Here is a 20,870-nt window from a genome sequence, read left to right as displayed (position 1 = left end):
AGTTCCCATCTTCATCAACAACACCATCAAGTAAAGATAATCAGAGAGGTTCTACTTTAGGAGCAGGTACATGTTCAAACCGTTTGAATGCTATGGCTAGTCGCCAAGACTAAGAAAACTCACCAAATATTGTCAGTGGTATGCTTTGAGTTCTTTTTTATTTTGTTTATGCCTTACTTAATCAAAGTGCAACTTTGTCCTTTGCAACTCCATATGTGGTTGTTAAGTTTGTGTAATGACAATCAAGTTCATTTTTGTCTTTCTCTAATATATTTAGTGGTTAGAGCTTTCTTGCAGCGACCCTAAGTCTTTTATAACTTACTGGCACTAACAGTTTGGTTACTTGTTCGTTCATTTGGGTTGTATGCCTATTTTCCTATTTTAGAGCTTTTATAACTTGAAAAATTGACATCGGTCATAATTTAAGGTAAACGAACTTAGAATAAAATTTTGATGGTTCCATCAGCTTTAAAATAACCGAATTAGGTTAGTAGCATGGTCGGCATGAGTATTCAGGCAATCGATGAAAGTTTGAGTCCATTTGGTCCTTTAGCCTTTGAAATTTGGCCTAAGATTGACTTTGGTCAACATTCTTGGAAAACATGCTTGGAATAAAATTTCGTCAATGCGATTAGCTCCGAAATGCTGAGTTTTATCTAGGATGACCTTTCGTTCATGTCTCGAGGCTTTCAGTCTCATTTTAAGCCTCTTTATATGATTGGAAAAAATTATTCTTGGGTCAGGGACCCATATTTTGTTGAGAAAAGCTTGAATAGAAATTTTGACTGTGCTATTGAGTTCGGAATGTCAGATTTGGTGGGGTAGAATAGTCCTTAGCATGTAAATAATTCCGAATAAATTCCGAGCACCCTATTGGAGGCTTGGCATTTTCAAAACTCAGCTGGTGTGGCTGTCTGGTGCCGTCGCTAAAGCAACCCTTGGTCACTAAAGCGACCAGGGCATCACTAAAGGGATAGTCAGCCATAGGCTATTGTTGCTTAAGAGACATGGCCTTCGCTAAAGCGATCTGTCGCTTTAGTGACATGGGTCTCGCTTTAGCAAACCCAGCCTTTTGGTGAGGCTCGCTTAAGCGATATTCAGGTTAGCTTTTGCGATATCAGAGGGTCTTTTTAAGACCCATTTTCAGCCTTGTTCCTCAAACTTTAAAACACAATTTTGGGAGCTAGGGAACTCTGATTGGGGCTATTCAAAGTGAATTAAGTTCGTGGGAGTTGTGGCTACATATTTGTAGGTTTAGGGAACTGTTCAAGCACTAGTTTAAGTTAATTTCTTACCTAAAGGAGCTGTTAAAGCTTAGTTAGGGCTTTAATGGCATTTTTAAATGTTGGGATGATTTAGGTCATTTCGAGCAGGATTTGGGCCCTATATTGGGGTACCAGCTCAATAATGCATTTAGACCCTTTTCACGAAGTCATTTTCAGGATTTCTAATGTGGGTCCCCGAATCTCATTTTAGACCAAATTTTGGGTTCATCTCTAAAAAATACATTTTCAGTGTCAAAACATTCATATTGACGTGGTGATCAATATTTTGATCGTGTGGAGGCATTTTGAGTTGTTAGAGTGGAAAGCTACCGGGAAGTAGACTTGGAGCACACGTGTTTGGCTTTGAGGTAGGCTACGGTCTTCTATTTTTTTTATTGAGGTTCAATAGGTATTGTATTGTATAAATTAATTGTGGTTTGGATTTTATATGGCGAGTTAGGCTCGACTCCTAATTTATTGTCTCGTTGTCCTGGTATGAGCCTTAGGCTAGTTCGCCTTTATGATTTTTCTCATCTAGTTGGTAATACTGTGGATTATGCCTTATTATGGATTTGATTATCCCATTTTAGGTGATTTATGCCTTAGGATTGAGTTGTGGTTTGACCCTTAGTTTTTGTAGCCATTATTGGAGGGAGTTTATGATACTTAGTGTTCTTCTTTATTGAAGTACTTACATTGGAGCCTGGTGTAGAGATTTCCACTCGGTTAGGCTTTTGAATTACTATTGGATCCCATTGCTCAATTTAGAGTTAGAGTCCTCTATGATTTCATTTTTGCCGATTGATCGGGCTAGTTGGGTTTATACTCTTGGGATTGTACTTTAGTTGGATTTGGAGCTATTAGTTGACTAGATGAACACCTATACCCTCACTCCTCCTCCTTGTTACCCTGTTAGGGTTGAGTTCCCTTTTAGGCCCTGTGATTGAGTTAGAGGAGTAGAGTTGAGCTTTAGGCCTTGGTTGGAGATCAGATGTATTTGTGAGACCTGTTTGTATGTAGTAGAGGGGTTCTTATGGAGTCATATGTAATTATGAGTGTTGTTTGGGTGCTGGTGATTGCATGTATCGCATTAGATCATTATTTCTCACAGATGAGAAACCTGGGTTTTAACCCAAACTATTTTATACTGATTTTCAAATGGGATTCATACTACCTTTACTATTACTATTTTCAGTAGACTGGAGGCATCAAAGATGTGCTCATTTTGTGATATTGATTTGAGGCATCGATGATGTGCTCTTTTTATTATATTAATTTGAGGCATTGAGGATGCACTTATTTTATGATACAGGCCTGGTCGTAGAGATTTCTGACCCTTTCTATACTGATTTGGCTATTTATATTTAGTCACTGCGATGGAACCAATCTTGATTATCGGATACACAAAATGATATAAGACCTGGATTAGGACCAGGAAGGTATTTCGGGGCATTCCTGAGCCCCCTATAATGATCCCATAGAGGTACATGGGTCTTACTTCTTGGTTGGGACTGGAAGTAGGTGTATATATCTTGGTATAAGGCATTTGGTACAGATGGTACTAATGATTTTACTATATTACTCTCATTCATATATGCATTGCCTATTACTATTATAGTTGTATGTACTTATTGGTAGTATAAGATGTCATAAGGGTTTACCTATTTATGAGTGAACGTCCTAGGCACACAGAGGTTCGGGAGGTATTGTCTTACTATTTGCGAACTTATAGTAGTATAAAGGGTGGGCTCTTGTTTGAAGGTAGTTACTAGCGTTATTCTTATTCATCTATCTTTTTGTGGAAGGATTTAGTGATATGGTTCTTTGCGCCATTATGTGATATCTTTGTTTAGTTCTATTAGTAGGTTGTCAGTTAGTTGTCCTCCTTCATAGTGAGTTATCGTGTTTAGGTCTTGGGATGGATCAAACAGGTACGTCTTTTGTTTCCTTGATTATTTCCTATATTTCCCCTTGTATAAGATATCCTTATTACATGATTCCCTATTATTCTTCTTAGTTAGTTTTGATATATTCTCCTTGCTTACATGTTCTTTATACTTGCTTTATCTTTGGAGCTCATTCAGTCAATTCCTACTGAGTGACACTTGTTGGTACACATACTACACTTCTTCACCCTATAGATCATAGTACATATTTTCACTACTGATTTGGATATTGTGCGGAGCAACTCTTGGATTTTAGAGACTTGGGTGAGCTCTTGGCATTTGGAGTTTCCTATCTCCCTCTATTTTGGCCTAGACTAGTCTTCACTTGGTATTCAGAGATAGTCTGTACTATTAATATTACTAGATATGTATAAACTTTGTACTTACTTAATTGATCTAGTGGCTCAATTACCGACTGATACCAGGTCGTAGGGATGATTATGTTGTATTGATATTCTTCTTCTTTTCTTCTTCTTCTTATTCTTCTTCTTATTATTATTATTATTATTCGGTTCTTTCTTCCTCTTGTGATGGTTTGTTTCCTATGGTTTCGGATTGTAGGGTTAGGCTTACCTACTAGTACATTGATAGTTAGTGCCATCATGACTTGATAAATTAGATTATGACAAAGAGGTATGACAGCTTAGGTTCATTGGTATAAGAGCAAGTGCCTACTATAGTTCTGCAGATCGGTGAAGAGATGTATGTATCCTATCTTTGAGAGGCTATAAGGTGTTCTATCAAAATCCTATTCTTGATTCTTTATCGTGTGAAACTTCCTTGATCAACCTCTAAATATTTTCTTGGAATTCATTCCTCCTTAGATAGATAGGACAAGCTTTCTGATAGGCATGGCTGGAGCATTACCACCCACTACCTAGGCTTCGGCAGTATATGTGACCACCTTAACTTCTTTGGATCCAGCATTGGAGATTCAGCATCTCAATATAAATAAACCACAGGTAGGAGTAGTCTTGGGTACTCTAAGTAGTTCGCATCCTAGTGTTGGACTTGTAGGTCCTCAACAAGGGTCATCGTCAGTCTTTGAGTATGTGATTGAGTTCTTAGAATGGACAAGGCATGCTCCTACACTATTTCCTATGGAGAAAGACATGAATCAACAATTTATTAAAGAGTTGATTTTGCCGCTCCACCTAGCATCAGAACACTGATAGCTGTTGGATCTAATTTTCCCTAGGTGATCAGTTATGTGAGGTCTATGGAGAAGGCATGTATAGAGACTTACAAAGGTGAAAGTAGGAGATCCCCCCGTCAGTGTAGAGGAGGTAGCACCCTGCTCTGAGGTAGGCATCATCCTAGTGAGGGATCAACTTCACTCTAGACCCACTGAACCCATGGAGAGAGCACCTCAGGGTCTAGGCGGTCCTATGCCAAGTTATGATACCCACAATGGATAGAGTTCCTAATAGACATCTCAGTTATTGCTATATGAGCATTCAGGTTTTGGGGCTTATACTAATTCAGCTATTTTGTCCCAACAGGCAGTGTGTGGTGGAAATTTCTATACGTGCGATGAGTTTGGGCATTCAGATAAGGATTTTCCTACAGTCACACATCACAGGAGATAGGCTCGACAGGATCGAGTTCATAAGGCTCAGGGGTAGTTAGTTAGAAGTGGTACTCAAAATATTTCAACTAATGGTTCAGTTATTCAGTTCGAGGTCAGACATATTCTATCCCATAATTCTACAGGTCTGATAGAGGGAAAGGCTCCATGTATCGATCGTATTTGTATGAATTTATTTCTAGGACCTTTCCTACTTGTAATTCTTGGGTGTTGGGGTCTTCGTACCTACTGGTGATTACTTGACTTATTAGATTCAGCTTGTGATTATGTAATTATTTCACTTAGAATTATGTGAGCGTGTTTATTTAGCCTGATTACCTATTTATTTTTGCTATGAAAGCTCTATTTGAAACTATGTGTATTTGCTTATCTTCCCTAGATGATTTCTTTTAGTAGTGGATCATGTCGATTTTACTCTGATATGGCAGTAGTGGTAGAGTTATACCTTGGGGGTGTTGAACTTAGTTTTTTGCTGAGGTAGAGTTATGTTTAGTAACTTTAGAGTTTTCTTGCATTGATCATTTCCCTTTCTAAGCCTGCCTTCTCGTAATGTGTTTAGCTAGTGTGAGGTTGTTCCTGAAAGAAGAGTGTATTAGCAGTTGTGGCCCTTGTGCTCTACTATGGATTTTATTCTTTGATCCTTTCTTTTTTTTTAATTTCCTATTCTTAGTTTTTAAGGTGGTGAAGTTAGGGTTGACCTTTCAGATTTGGCTGGGTTGTCTCTTTATGGTAAGTTTGATAGTTAAGTGATCGATTTAGCTGGTTGTGTGATGCGGTATTAGATGGCTATGTTTTAGTTGGGAAGGCTAGAATTAGAATTGCATTTGTTTATTCTAACTATGGTAATGTTTTAGCATGAAGTGCTATGTAAAAAAGGTTTATTGGGATTCATGGAAGAGATAGAGTAATATAGTTATGATCGACCAATAGTTAGCGGGAAGGGATGATTACAGAGCAAGAACGTTCATATTGATGAGTCTTAATTTATCAGAATTGCCTATGTGTGCTCTTGTGACTTATAAACTTTTAGGTGGTTGTTTAATACGTAAATTTCAGTCACAAGCTTGACTTACCTTACAACTAGGACAACCTTCAATCTCAGTAATTTCGTGTTGTATCTTTGTTCTGTCGGTAAAATACAACGGGTGTGCCGATAGTTCAAAGAGTCAGATGGTTGGTTTAAGTCTTCTGTAGTGATATAATTGGATTAATTCAGACCTTGGCTTCCATGGGTGAGTGAAATTTCTTAAATAACTCTCCTTCAGGATGGAGTCAAAGTAATTAATAGGATCATCTCTTGGTTTTTTGTTATCAGTGAGACTTCTCAAGAGGTTGGCGCGGAAGTTAGGCTTGGGGATCAAGCCATCCAAAATAGAAGTAGTTTTAAGTACCTTAGTTCTATCATGCAAGGCAACGGGGAGATCGACGAGGATGTCACACATCGTATTGGGGCAGGATGGATGAAATGAAGGCTCGCCTCCGGTGTGTTATGTGACAAGAAGGTGCCACCAAGACTTAAGGGAAAGTTCTACAAAGTGGTGGTTAGACCAGCTATGTTATATGGGTTGGAGTGTTGGCCAGTTAAGGTCGCACACGTGCAAAAGATGAAAGTTGCTGAGATGAGAATGTTGAGATGGATATGTAGGCATACCAGGAGAGACAGAATTAGAAATGAGGCTATTCGAGACAAGGTAGGAGTGGCCCCGGTGGAAGACAAGATGCGTGAAACACGACTGAGATGGTTTGGGCATGTGAAGAGGAGAGTCCCAGAGGCACCGGTGCGGAGATGTGAGAGGTTGGCCATGGATGGTTTCAGAAGAGGTAGGGGTAGGCCGAAGAAATATTGGGGAGAGGTGATCAGACAGGACATGGCGCATTTACGACTTACCGAGGACATGACCTTAGATAGGAGGGTGTGGAGGACACATATCAAGGTAGAAGGCTAGTACATAGTGGCATTATCCCCCCTTATCCGTAGGCGTATTAACACACTATGATTTCTTGTACTCTGATTTATGTTATTTATGTTATGTATGTTATGTTATCTTATGTTATTTATGGTATTTATGCTATTATTTGACGATATCTACTGTTTTTTTGATGCTTTGACTATACTATTGTTTGCAACTCTTCCGTTATCTACTTTCCTACTATTAATATTCTTGTCTGACCTTTTTTCCTATGCTTCTATTGAGCCGAGGGTCTTTCGGAAACAGACGTCCTACATTGGTAGGAGTCAGGTCTGCGTACACTTTACCCTCCCCAGACCCCATGATGTGGGATTTCACTGGGTTGTTGTTGTTATTGTTGTTGTATCTCTTGGTTTGTTGTTAAGGGTGAGAGGTTCACTTATGCCATTGGGGTGTACCTTGCCATGGTTCAGCTTCATCTGAGTCGCTTTTTGTTGGTTGATATACTTACTCTCTACCTGCCAGCTTAGTTTTTCTTGAGTTTGAGTGGTTAGCTCAGACTTGCACTGGTGGGTAAAGTTATGGTATTTTCTACAATGGTTCGGCTCCATTGGGTTGCTTTTGGTAGGTTTAATATGCTAACAAATTGCTTATTAGGTCAGTTTGTCTCCTAGATAGGTAGTTTACTCAGATTTGGACTTGGGGAGTGTTTCATGGACTCAGGGCATCAAATTTTATTACATTTGGATTGGATTCTAATATTGGTTTAGTTTCTAGAAACTCAGTTGATAGCACAATGATATGGGAGTTGGTCCTAGTATAACATTTCTTTCCACCTGTGGAATTTTTTGTCAATTTGAGTAGCCTTTTCAACTTTGAAGGATAGACGTCAGCCTCAAGTAATGGATTTTAGGAACTATTGGGTTAGAACTTTAAGCTTGTGCCTTGGAATGAGTGCTTACTTGGATGCTCAGGTGGTGCTTACTCCTTTTCTCGATTATTTAAGGGTGTTCAGATGGTACTGGGAGCGGTTTCTATAAGTTACGATAGGTAGGATACCTATGATGACTAAAAAGTCTTGATTTGGGATTATAAAGCAAGTAATTCGATTTGGGAGTTATTTAGCATCTTCTCTTATCTGTTGGCCACCAAATTCTGAGAAATCTATGTGGTTTTGGTTTATCTCGGGTTAGTCTTTTCCGTTCAGTCGAGTTTGATCTTATTAGGTGGAAGTCAGTATCCAAAAGAGAGAAATTGGAAGTTGGGTTGAGTTATCAAGAAGAAAAGTGAATTTGAGAGTTTTGTCTTAGCCTGAGTTGTGGGTTGGCATTGTCTAACATGTGAAGTTACCTATATTTCTGGCGGAGCTTATAGGCCTAGCTTTCTAATCTTTTCATGCCCTTGGATTCTTTTCTATCCCTTGACTTCTGAGGATGAAAGTCCTTTTAGTAGTGGATGTTGTAATGACCCTCAAGTTCATTTTTGTCTTTCTTTGATATTTTCAGTGTTTACAACTTTCCTGTAGTAACCCCAAGTCTTTTATGACTTGCTGGTACTAATAGTTCGGTTGCCTAGTCCTTCATTTTATTTTATGGCTGTTTCCCTATTTAAAAGCTTTAATAACTTGAAAGGTTCACATCGGTCATAACTTAATGTAACGACCTTAGAACAGAATTTTGACGGTTTCGTTAGCTCCAAAATGGCCAAATTAGGTTAGCAAAATAGTCGGCGTGAGTATCGAGAAAATTGATGCGAGTTGGAGTCCATTCTGCGCTTTAGCCTTTGGAATTTGGCCTAAAGTTGACTTTGGTCAACATTCTTAGAAAACGTTCTCGGATTGAAATTCCATCAGCGTGGTTAGCTTTGATATTTTGAGTTTTGTTTAGGACGGCCTTTCGTTCATTTCTCAAGGCTTATGGTCTCATTTCGAGCCTTCTTTTAGGACTGGCAAAATTATGCTTGAGTGTAGGACCCACACTTTGTTGAGACAACCTCGGATGAATATTTGAACTGCGCCATTGAGTCCAAACTATCGAATTTGGTGGGTAGCATAGTCCATTTGAGTGCACAGGAATATGAATGAATACCGATCGCACCATCGGATTCTTGTCCTTTTCGAAAACTCAATTGATATGGCTGAGTCAGTGGCTATCGCTAAAGCGACCCTTGGTCTCTAAAGCGATGGCCGGCTATAGGCAATTGTCGCTTAAGTTACATATCCTTTGCTAAAGTGACCTGTCGCTTTAAAGACATGGATTTCACTTTAGTGAACCCGCCTTTTGGTGAGGCTTGCTTAAGCGACCTTCGGGTTAGCTTTTGCGACATCAGAGGGTCATTTTAAGACCCATTTTTAGCCTTGTTCCTCAAACTTCAAAATACAATTTTGGGAGCTAGGAAACTCTAATTTTGATGATTCCAAGTGCATTGAGTTCGTGGGAGTTATGTCTACGTGTTAGAAGGTTTGGGAAAGCGTTCAAGGCATTAGTTTGAGGTAATTTCTTGCCCAAAGGAGTTGTCAAAGCTTAGTTAGGGCTTTAATGGTGGTTTTAATTGTTGGACTGATTTAGGTCATTTTGAGCATCGATTTGTGCCCCATTTTGGGTTATAATCTCAATAATGCATTTAGACCTTTTTCACAAATTCATTTTTGGAATTCCTAATGCGGGCCCCATAATTTATTTTAGACCCTATTTTGGGTCCATTTGTGAAAAATACATTTTTAGTATCAAAACTTTCATAGTGATGAGGTGATCAATATTTTGACAGTGTAGAGGCATTCAGAGTTGTTTTTGGAGTGAAAAGCTATTGAGAAATAGAATTAGATCGCGTATGTTCGACTTTGAGGTAGGCTACGATCTTTAATTCTGTGATTGAGCTTCAATAGGTATTGTTTAGTATAAATTGCTTGTGGTTTAGATTTTATATGATGAGTTTGGATCAACTCCTAAATTAGTGTCTCGTTGTCCCGGTATGAGCCTTAGGGTAGTTCGCCTTTATGAGTTTTCCCATCTAGTTGGTAAGATTGTGGATTATGCCCTAGTATAGATTTGATTAACCTATTTTAGGTGATTTGTGCCTTAGGATTGAGTTGTGGTTTGACCCTTAGTATTTGAATCCATTGTTGGTGGGAGTTTTTGATACTTAGTGTTCTTCATTATTGAAGTACTTATGTTGGAGCCTTGGTGTAGTGATTTTCGCCCGGTTAGGCTTGTGAATTTCTATTGGATCCCATTTCTGAATTTAGAGTTAGAATCCTTTATGCTTTCCTTTTTGATGATTGGCAGAGCTATTGTGCTTATACTCTCATGATTGTACTTTAGTTAGATTTGGAGCAATTGATTGACTAGCTGAGCACCTATTTCCTCATTCCTCCTCCTTGTTACCTAGTTAGGGTTGATTTTCCTTTTGGTACTTGTTATTGAGTTAGAGGAGTAGAGTTAAGCTTTAGGCCTTTATTAGAGGTCGGATGTATTTGTGAGCCCTGTTTGTATGCTCTAGAGGGGCACTTGAGAAGTCATTACTGTGTGTGATTGTGTGTGTTATTTGGGTGCTGATGATGGCATACATTGCATTGGATCATTGTTTTCTCATGGATGTAGTCTACCCCGGTGCATGCATTGGTTCTTGGCATTAGTTTGAGAAAGCTGGGTTGTAACCCAAACTATTTTACACTAATTTTTGAATAAGGGTCGTGCTACCTTTACTACTACTATTTTCAGTGTACTGGAGGTATCGAGGATGCGCTCATTTTATGATATTGATTCGAGGTATCGAGGATGCACTCTTTTTATTATATTGATTCAAGGCATCAAAGATGTGTTCATTTTATGATACTAGCCTGGTCGCAGAGATTTTTGACCCTTTCAATACTGATTTGGCTACTTCTCTCCTATCACCACGACAAAACGGATCTTGATGTCTTATATACAGATTGATATAAGACCTAGATCGGGACCAGGCAGGTATATAAAGGCATTCCTGAGCTCTTTATGGAGATCCCATAGAGGTGCATGGGTCCTACTTCCTGGCTAGGACTGGAAGTAAGAGTATATATCTTGGTATGAGTCACTTGGTACAGGTGGTACTACTGGTTTTACTATATAACTCTCATTCATATGTGCATTGCCTATTACCAACATAGTTGTTTGTACTTGTAGGTAGTATGGGATGTCGTGCGGGTTTACCTATTTGTGAGTGGACTTCTTAGGCACACAGGGGATCGAGAGGTATTTCCTTACTATTTTCGAACTTATGGCGATATAAAGGTTGGTCTCTTGTTTAAAGGTAGTTATTTCCCTAGGTTTTTTTATCTATCTTTTTGTGATGGAATATAGTGATACTGTCCTTTGGGACTTTATGTGATATCTATTTTAGTTTTGTTAGTAGGTTTTCACATAGTTATCCTCCATCATAGTGGGTTGTCATGTTTAGGTCTTGGGCTGGTGCCACCAGGTACGTCCTTTGTTTCCTTGATTGTTTCCCATCTTTCCCCTTGTATTTGATGTTCTTATTGCAGGATTCCCTATAATTCATGTTAATTACTTGTGATATATACTCTCTTCTTACATGTGCTTTATAATTTCTTTATTTTTGGAGCTCAGTTGGATGAGGCCTATTGAGTGCCACTTGTTGGTACCCATACTACACTTCTGTACCCTGCAAATCATAGTACAGGTTTTCACTACTAATTTGGATATCGTACGGAGAAGATATTGGATTTTGGAGACTTGGGTGAGCTCTTAGCATTAAGAGTTGCCTTTTTCTCTCTATTTTGGCCTGTACTAGTCTTCACTTGGTATTCGGAGATAGACTATACTATTACTATTATTATATATGTATAAACTTTGAACTTACTTAATTGATCTAGTGTCTCTACTACCGACTTATACCAAGTCTTGGGGATTAATATTTTGTATTAATATTATTCTTCTTTTATTCTTGTTATTATTATTATTATCCTTTAGTTCTTCCTTCCGCTTGTGATGGTCCATTTCTTATGGTTCCAGATTGTAGGATTAGGCTTACCTACTGGTGGGTTGATAGTAGGCACTATCATGACTTGAGAAATTGGGTTGTAACAGTTTGGGATTCATCTCGAGTGCCTTTTAGAGCCCTTCAGTGTTTCTACTCCTATCAGTGAGTCTATTCTAGCGAAGAGAGTCTATAGAGATTATATAGTTTCTATCTATCCTAAAGATATTTCAATGGACTTAGTTAAGTTAGACATGGTTGATTTCGATGTCATTCTCAGCATAGATTGGCTTTATGATTGTTATGCCTTACTTTATTATAGAACTCGGGTTGTCAAATTTCAGTTTCCAAATGATGTGTTATTGAGTGGATGGGTAGCCCAAAACTGCCTAAGGGTCGATTTATCCCATACCTTAAGGCTTGAAAGTTTTTAAGGGGTGTATCTACCATATTGTTCGTATTAGAAATGATAGTGTGGAGACACCATCCCTTAAGTTAGTTCCAGTCATAAATGAGTTTCTGAAAGTCTTTCTTAAGTATTTACCTAGAGTCCCTCCCAATAGGGAGATACGTCTTCAAAGTAGATGTCTTTCCCGATACTAAGCCTATATCTATTCTTCCATATAAAATGGCTCCAACCGAGTAAAAAGAGTTAAAACAACATTTGAAAGACCTTCTTGATTAGGGGTTTATTAGGCTGAGTGTCTCACCTTGAGGTGCTCCTATAGTATTTGTGAGAAAGAAAGATGGTTCCATAAAATGTGTATTATTTACCATCAGTTGAACAAGGTTACCATGAAGGATAAGTACCCCCTTCCGCGGATCAATGACCTGTTCGACCAACTTCAAGGTGTCATTTATCTCTCTGAGATAGAACTTAGATCTGGTTATCATTAGTTGAAAGTAAGGGAAAGTGACATTCCAAAGACAACCTTCAGAACCCGATATGGTCATTATGAGTTCCTTTTCATGTCTTTTGGTTTGACTAACACTCATGTAACATTTATAGACATCATTAATAGAGTGTTCAAGTAGTATCTATATATGTTTCTTATCGTGTTCATCGATGACATTCTGATCTATTCTAGAAATAAGGAAGAGCATGCCAACCATCTCAAAATTGTTCTCCAAACTCTCAAGGACAGAGATTTGTATGCTAAATTTTCCAAGTGTAAGTTTTGGCTTGTGTCAGAAAGGAAAGAGTTGGATAAGTAAGTGCATAGACTTGCACGTTTGGGATATCGTCTTGTGGACTCAGATAAAGGTGGTACCATTTTTCAGAATGGGGATGAGTCTTCACTAGTGGTGGAAGTGAAGGAAAAGCAAAGATATGAGCCTCGAAATAAATTCCATCAAGGCCATCAGCTTCGAAATATGGAATCTGGTTTAGGAGAGTTGTCTGTTTTTCAATTTAGGAATCATATCATGGAATTGAGGACTCACCAACAAGGAAAAGTAGTAACAACTCTAGCCACGAGTGGGAGGGTGAGTGTTATGATCGTCGAACCCTACATTATGATACAATGTAGGCAAATGTATGTGTTAGTACATAAGTACATGAAAAATATGCATAACGTAGACATAATAACACGATCACCATAAAACACATGATGCAAGATCAAAAATAATTTAAAAGCATGGGATTTGAAATCATAAGTCATAACATGTGGTCAATGAATCACTTCAAATAATCATAAAGGCACATAAGAAGAAAACATTTTTCATTTATGGGATATAACCTTTAAACGACATATAAGACCATGTAGCTATAACATGAAATCCGTCGTTACTCCCACACCAAAAAGGGAGAGGGTACTTTCCAAGGTAGACGCTGTGAGAACATCTTTAAATTGAACTATTTATGATTTTGGACTAGAGTTTGCTACTAGAGTTTCTTTGAGTCGCTCTTTGAGCTTCTGGACCGAACCCCACCTCAAAGTCTTCTCGGTGCTTAGTCAATATCCCAACAGAACCCATAAGTCATATTCATTAATATCATTAGGAAAGGAAATAGTAGATATCAATCCAACATCATTTAATAATCATAAGAGTAGCTTATTAACATGATGATTCATACAGGAAAACCTTTCGTCTTTATGAATCCGTGAGTTGGTGAGAAAATCTTTCACCTCTTTAACATGAGTGTGAGAAAACCTCAACCTATATACTAGCTTGAGATTATCACGATAAAATATGCATATAAATCCTTGAATTCAATCCCGAACTACTCCAAAATATAAGCTTTGTCCTTACGCCAACATTCCGAATCAAGATAAGCTATTGAGATATGCAATTCTAAAAAGAACACGAGTCTAACGATACCCAAATCAATATTTTTAAAAACCGGGTCAAATCTGACTTGAAACAACTAAAACACCTGATTTCGTAAACAAATAGAAAATTTAGAAATTTTTACATCAAAACGATCCGTGAAGTATTTAGAAACTAATGTTGAAAACCAATTTAAATTTGTAGTTGAAATAAACCCTCAAACGCCAATATTACAAAAATTCATGTTCTTAAGAAAGTCTTCAATATACGGATGCGAAACTCGACTCAAATATAAAATATTCCTTGAAAATATCTTATCCATGTTTTAGAAAGTTCAAATATGAGATTTCATCAAAAATAGAGTTAAAATCGACTTTGAAATCCTCAATTTAGCAAACTTTAACTTAAGTGGGAAAGTCCAAATTATACACGGTTAATATGATGAATCAACAACTTAATGACAAAATCAATTTAACCATAATACAAGGATCCCAAATGTACCTTTTTCATCAAAAATAAAGTCCAAATTGATAAAAATCCAATTTTCCCCAAGAAGTTTATGAATAGGGAAAGAAAACTAGATAAACAAATCATTAGAAAATATCAAATTGAGGGTCGGATACTAACCCCCATATTAATTCAAGAAGAATTCCATGATAATCACTCCATTATGAGTTCTAGAACTTCCAATATTCTCAAAATACCAAATGAACACAGTCTAAAATTTTAAATATCAGTATAGGGCTGTTTTGCACTAGAAACCAACAGTGAATATTTTCGGTAAAAGGCCGTAACTTTCTCATAGAATAGTGAAATGATCCGATTCTTTTTCCTAAATGTCTTAAATAATGATGCGGGCATGTTCCTTCAATCAAAACTCAATTTTGTATTCGTTTGCCCAGTCAAATATTATTTCTGCTCGGTAAATAATTATTTCATATTTTGCGATAAAAGTTCAATCTCGGCTTAGCGAAAATGCACCAAACTTTGCAGATAAGTCTTATAATTCAAGCACAAAGTTTTAGAACTTTCAAAATAATTTTCCGATCTTGAAAACTAATAATGAGACCTTTAGTTTCCACAATTTGTTGAAACAACTCTAAATCATCCAAAATGCTTAAAAACTCACCCAAATCTCATTCGACACTTTCTGAATACAAACCAAATATGCTACTAGCCTGAAAATAACATTTCATACTCAATGGAATTGTCAGAAGATGAATCCAAGGACTCCTTGACTTGAAATTTATTTATTCACAATTAAACCAACTTAAGGCTCAAAAGACCAAAATGCTTTCGAAACTCTCAAAAAATATGATAAAGCCTCTTCTAGGCCTAAAATTCCATCCTGAATCCAACAGAATCATCAGAGATATTATTCGAGCTTCCGACTTAGGAACTCAATTCCACAAAGTCAAACCTTCTTCCATTTTAACTCAAACTTCCAACTTAGGACCTCAATTCCACAAAACAACCTCAAATCTGAAAATGATGATGCTCTTCGATCAAGTTCCACATTCTAGACTCATAACTCTGATTGGTACCAAAAACCATATTTTGAAAAATTTAACCCTTTAAAACTCAAAAACCAATCACACCAATGGGTCAAATGTGAATTGGGGCAACTATCGGGAGTGGTAAAATGGTCATTTCACAAAAGTTTTCCAAAAATGACCTCCAGAGTCATTACACTATGATCATAACTTCATTAATTCATACTTCGAAAATAGTATAATGCACGGGTCCATGAAAACTCACTTGAAAACATATAATTCAATTTAAAACATGAATAATTAAATTATTAACATTGAAATAAATCATAATTGAATTGACCCAATGCATTCTCGTGAAATTCCTAAAATCAATTAATTGAAATCAATTGAAAAGTGAGAAAAACTTTGCAATCCATGGATGGAAAGGAACCATTGAGGAATTTCCAACATATTTTATTGAAATTGAGCTTGAACTTGGATAGGAAACTTGAAAATGTTGGAGCCCTAACTTGAATTGAGGATTGGCCTTTGAGAGAGAATTTTAAAGAGTTGATTTTCAATTCTAATAGTTTGGAAGTTAATAAGGGGGATTCAAAGGGTTTGGGTAGTTATAGGTCTTAGATAAAGGCTTAAAACGACATAGCTTAGGGACTAAATGAGTTGAAAAGGATGAAAATAACCCTATTAAATTCTATCAAAAACCCTTTGGCGAGATTGGGGATGCTCGCCTAACCACTTGGCAAGTAATTTTTCCCTTTTCCTGCCAATATTGTCTCATTCTTTCCCATTATCCCTACTTTCTTAGCAAAATTTTCAGAAACTTTTCAAGAGGTCACCTTGCTCACCTAGTCAACTCGGCGACTCGTCGAGTCGTCCTTTTTCTCGCCCAACTTTCCTGTACCTTGAGTCAACTTCTTAGAACGCCTAGGCGTGTTTCCTGGGCAGTTCGGCGTGTCAACGAAGACTTGGTGAGCCTTAGCTTTAAATTTTCACAATTTTCCCTCTTTAACTCATTATTTCAACTTTTCAGCTTCCGAGGCCTCATAATATCATTCCCTTGGGAACATTCATCCTCGAATGGGACTTAACTAGCATGAAAGAAGTAGGAAAAGATATATATCAGCCCAACATTTGATACAACAATATAGTAAAATACATAAAACATGAAATTTTTAATCCTAAGCTAAAACATGACTTAAAACTGATTTCATGAACATACATGCTTCTGAAAACATGAGAATGACTTAGACATATAATTTTTAAAGAGTGACCATAAAAGAACTTAATACCTCAACTTGGAACGGAAGGAAAGAGATGAGGATATCAAGTCATCATATCGGCTTCAGGCTCCCATGTAGTACCTTCGACCTCTTGGTTTCTCCACAATCCTTTAACAAATGCAATATATTTGTTTCTTAACTTTCGAATTTTCCAGTACATAATTTCTACCAAAATCTCCTCATAGGACAAACATTCCTTCACACCCCTTCTATTCAAAGGCACAATTGAGCTAGGATCACCAACACACTTCTTCAACAAAGACACATGAAATACCGGATGTACCGATGCCAATTCCGAAGGTAAATTGAAGTCATATGCCACCTTACCAATCCATCTCAAAATTTGGTATTGGCCTACATATTGGGGACTAAGAATCTCTTTCTTTTCATAACGCATCACACCCTTCATGGATGATATTTTCAAGTAAACCCAATCATTGACCTCAAACTCAAGTTCCTTCTTCTTACATCCAAATAGGACTTTTTTTGGCTTTGGGCGGTCCGGCTTTGGGCGGTCCGGCTTTGGGCGGTCAGCAATCTTTTTTTAATGAGTCTAACCTTTTTCATACCCTCATGTACCAACTCAGGTCCTATCAAAGTAACTTTACCAACTTCAAACCAACTAATAGGAGACCTATATCTCTTACCATATAAAGCTTTGAATGGAGCCACTTGAATACTAGAATGGTAGCTATTATTATAGGCACACTCGATCAATGGAAAATCGTCATCCCAATTATCCTTAAAGTCAATTACACAACATCTCAACATGTCTTCCAATGTTTGAATAGTACGTTTGTCTTGGCCATTGATTTGCTGGTGAAAAAACATACTAAGGTTAACTTAAGTACCAAGACCCTTTTGGAATGACCTCCAAAACTAAGATGTGAATTGAGTACCTTGATCTAAAATGATAGGTAATGGAGCACTATGAACCTTAACCAACTCACGAATAAAAGCCTAGTATAATCCTCGATCGAATAGGAAGTCTTAGTGGGAAGGAAATTCACCGACTTAGTCATTTGGTAAACAATAACCCAAATCAAATTGTGTTGCCAACAAGTACAAGACAAACCCATAATGAAGTCCATATTCAAATCTTTCCACTTCCAAGTTCTATGTAATTTCTAAATGTATCGAAGTCCACTTCTTTTTTCCGGTTCCAAAACAACGGAATCTCAATGTCTTGAGCTAAACCTCCAAGTTTTTGATACTCAACCTTAACTTGTTGACCATTAGGACACTTGGCCACAAATTCCACAATATACCTTTTCATGCCATTCCACTAATACACCTCCCTCCAATCTTCATACATCTTTGTCGAACTCAGATGAATAGAATACCATTAACTATGAGTTTCTGACAATATCATTTCTCTCAAGACATCAACATCGAGAACAAATAATCGGCCTTGATATCTAAGAACCCCATATCCCCCTTAGGAGAAAGCCTCAATGGTTGTTTCGGCAACCACTTTATTTAACTAAACCAAAGTTGGATCATTATATTGTTTTGCCTTGACATTCGCCAAAAGAGATGACTTGGAACCATTTTACACAATTAAACCACCATCCTCCAAATCAATTAGACGAACACCCATACAATCTAGTCTATGAACATAACAAACCAATTCCTTCCTTTCATCCTCAACATGGATAACACTATTCATGGAAATCTATTAAGAGCATCAACAACCACATTCGCTTTACTTGGATGGTACCCCACATTCATATCATAGTCGTTCAACAATTCAAGACATCTTCTTCATCGAGGTTCAAGTCCTTTTGGTTAAACACATATTGCAAACTCTTATGAATAATGAATACATCAATATTGAGACCATATAGATAGTGTCTCCAAAATTTTAAAGCAAACACAACTGTCGCCAACTCTAAGTCAGGAGTCGGATAATTTTTTTCATAAACCTTGAGTTTCCTAAATGCATAAGATATCACCATACAATTTTGCATCAAAACACATCCAACACTAGAGTAGAAGTAAGTCTGTATTTCAACTCTTGGAAGCTTTTCTCACATGCCTCGAACTGTTGGAATTTCACCTTCTACTTAGTCAAAGTAGTCAAGGGAGATGTATTGGAAGATAATACTTCCATGAAAAGTTTATAATAATAGACTAGGCCTAAAAACATTGAATATCAGAAGGAGACAAAGGTCTAGGCCAATTCTTTACCGCTTTAATTTTCTTAGGATCAATCATAATTCCTTCACTGGACACAATATTTCCAATGAATGCAACCAACCTCAACCAAAACTCACACTTGCTAAACTTAGCAAACAATTGATGATCCTTGAAAATTTGCAAGACAATCCCCAAATGACTGACATGCTCATTCTCACTTCGAGAGTAAATCAAAATATCATCAATGAACATAATAACAAACCTGTCCAAATATTCTTTAAAGACCCGATTCATCAAATTTGTAAAAGCTGTAGTAGAATTCTTTAATCCAAAAGACAAAACAAAAATTTAAAGTGACCATACCGAGTTCTAAAATACATCTCCGGAATGTCACATTTTCTTACTCAGAGTTAATGATAACCCGATGGAAGATTATTCTTTGAAAAATAGCTTGCTCCTTGACGTTGATCGAACAAGTCCTCAATCCTTATAATGGGATACTTATTCTTGATGATAACCTTGTTCAATTTCCAATAGTCAATGCACATTCAAATAGAACCACTTTTATTCCTAACAAAGAGAATCGGAGCACCCCATGGAGAGATACTCAATCTAATGAAACCCTTATCCAAGAAATTCTTCATCTGATCCTTTAACTCTTTATATTCCACCGTGGCCATTCAGTAAGAAGGGATAAAGATAGGTTAGGTACCGAAAAGAAGATAAATACTGAAGTCTATCTCCCTTTCGAGAGAGATACCTAGGAGATCATTGGGAAATACTTCTGAAAACTCATTAACAACCAAAACTGACTCAAGGGTGGGAGCTTCAAAATTCGTATCCCTATGCCATACTAGGTGATAGATGCAATCCACGGAAATTATTTTCTGACCTTTAAGGCAGGAGATGAATTAAAGTTTAAACATGGAATTAGTACCCTTCCATTCTAGGATTGGCTTATTTGGAAATTGAAACTTGACACACACTGGTTCTATAATATATAGAAGGATAACATGCATGAAGCCAATCCATACTGAGAATAACAATAAAATCAATCATATCAAGCTCTACAAGATCAATTGAGGAGATTTTATGAAAAACTAAAACTCTACACTTTATATAGACTCTTTTAGCCACAGTTGAATCACCAACAGGATTATAGACCAAAAAACGCTCTAACAAGATCTTGGGACTAACAATAAACTTAGTAGCACCCAGATCTAACAATTCATAAACATAAAACTCAAAGGCTTTTAACATACTCATCACAACATCAGGTTAGGCGCTGACCACCACTGAAACCTGTAGTAGCATTCGCTAAAATGGTCGATTGGTAGCTTGAGTTTGAGCATGGGGTCGGCCACCACCTATAGCCTCTCTCGCAAGGTGACCCAACTTTCCATACCTATAACATGCACCCGATCCCGTCAAAAACTCTCCTCTATGGTTCCTTCCTTATTTCTTACATGTGGCGATGACTTGACCACTCAGAGCTCCTCCTTGAACTTTAGGTTTGGAAACCTATCTTAATCAATAGTTGGAATCAGAGTTTTGTAAGCATTTTGACCGGAATAATTTTGGTGAAATTGAGGATGACCACTATTTTTGGACCTAGAGTGTGAAAAGTCAACACCATCGGTCCTTGCCCTCATGGAATCCCTTTCCTTCTCTCAAAGTTTTTATCCTCAATTTGCTCAACATGAGTCATGAGCCATGAAATATCCATTACCCTAATTAGCATGGCATTTTTGGAATTCTTTGGACACCAAGACCGAAACACCTGACATGAACTTGTTGATACAGGTAGAAGGGTCAGATACAATGAACGGGGCGTACTTTAATAATTTGGTTAGTTTGAGGGCTTACTCCCTTCCACTCATGCTACCTTGTTTCAATTTGATAAACTTTCGAATTTTAGCCTCCCTTAGCTCAAGGGAAACGAAATAGTCAAGAAACACCTCCTTAAACTCTTCCCAAGAAGTAGAATTTGCTTCTCTAGCACGCTCA

The sequence above is a fragment of the Solanum dulcamara genome, chromosome 9, assembly GCF_947179165.1.
Source record: "Solanum dulcamara chromosome 9, daSolDulc1.2, whole genome shotgun sequence".
NCBI lineage: Eukaryota > Viridiplantae > Streptophyta > Magnoliopsida > Solanales > Solanaceae > Solanum > Solanum dulcamara.
The sequence above is the reverse complement of the archived record's forward strand: the minus strand, read 5'-3'. Positions refer to the sequence as shown.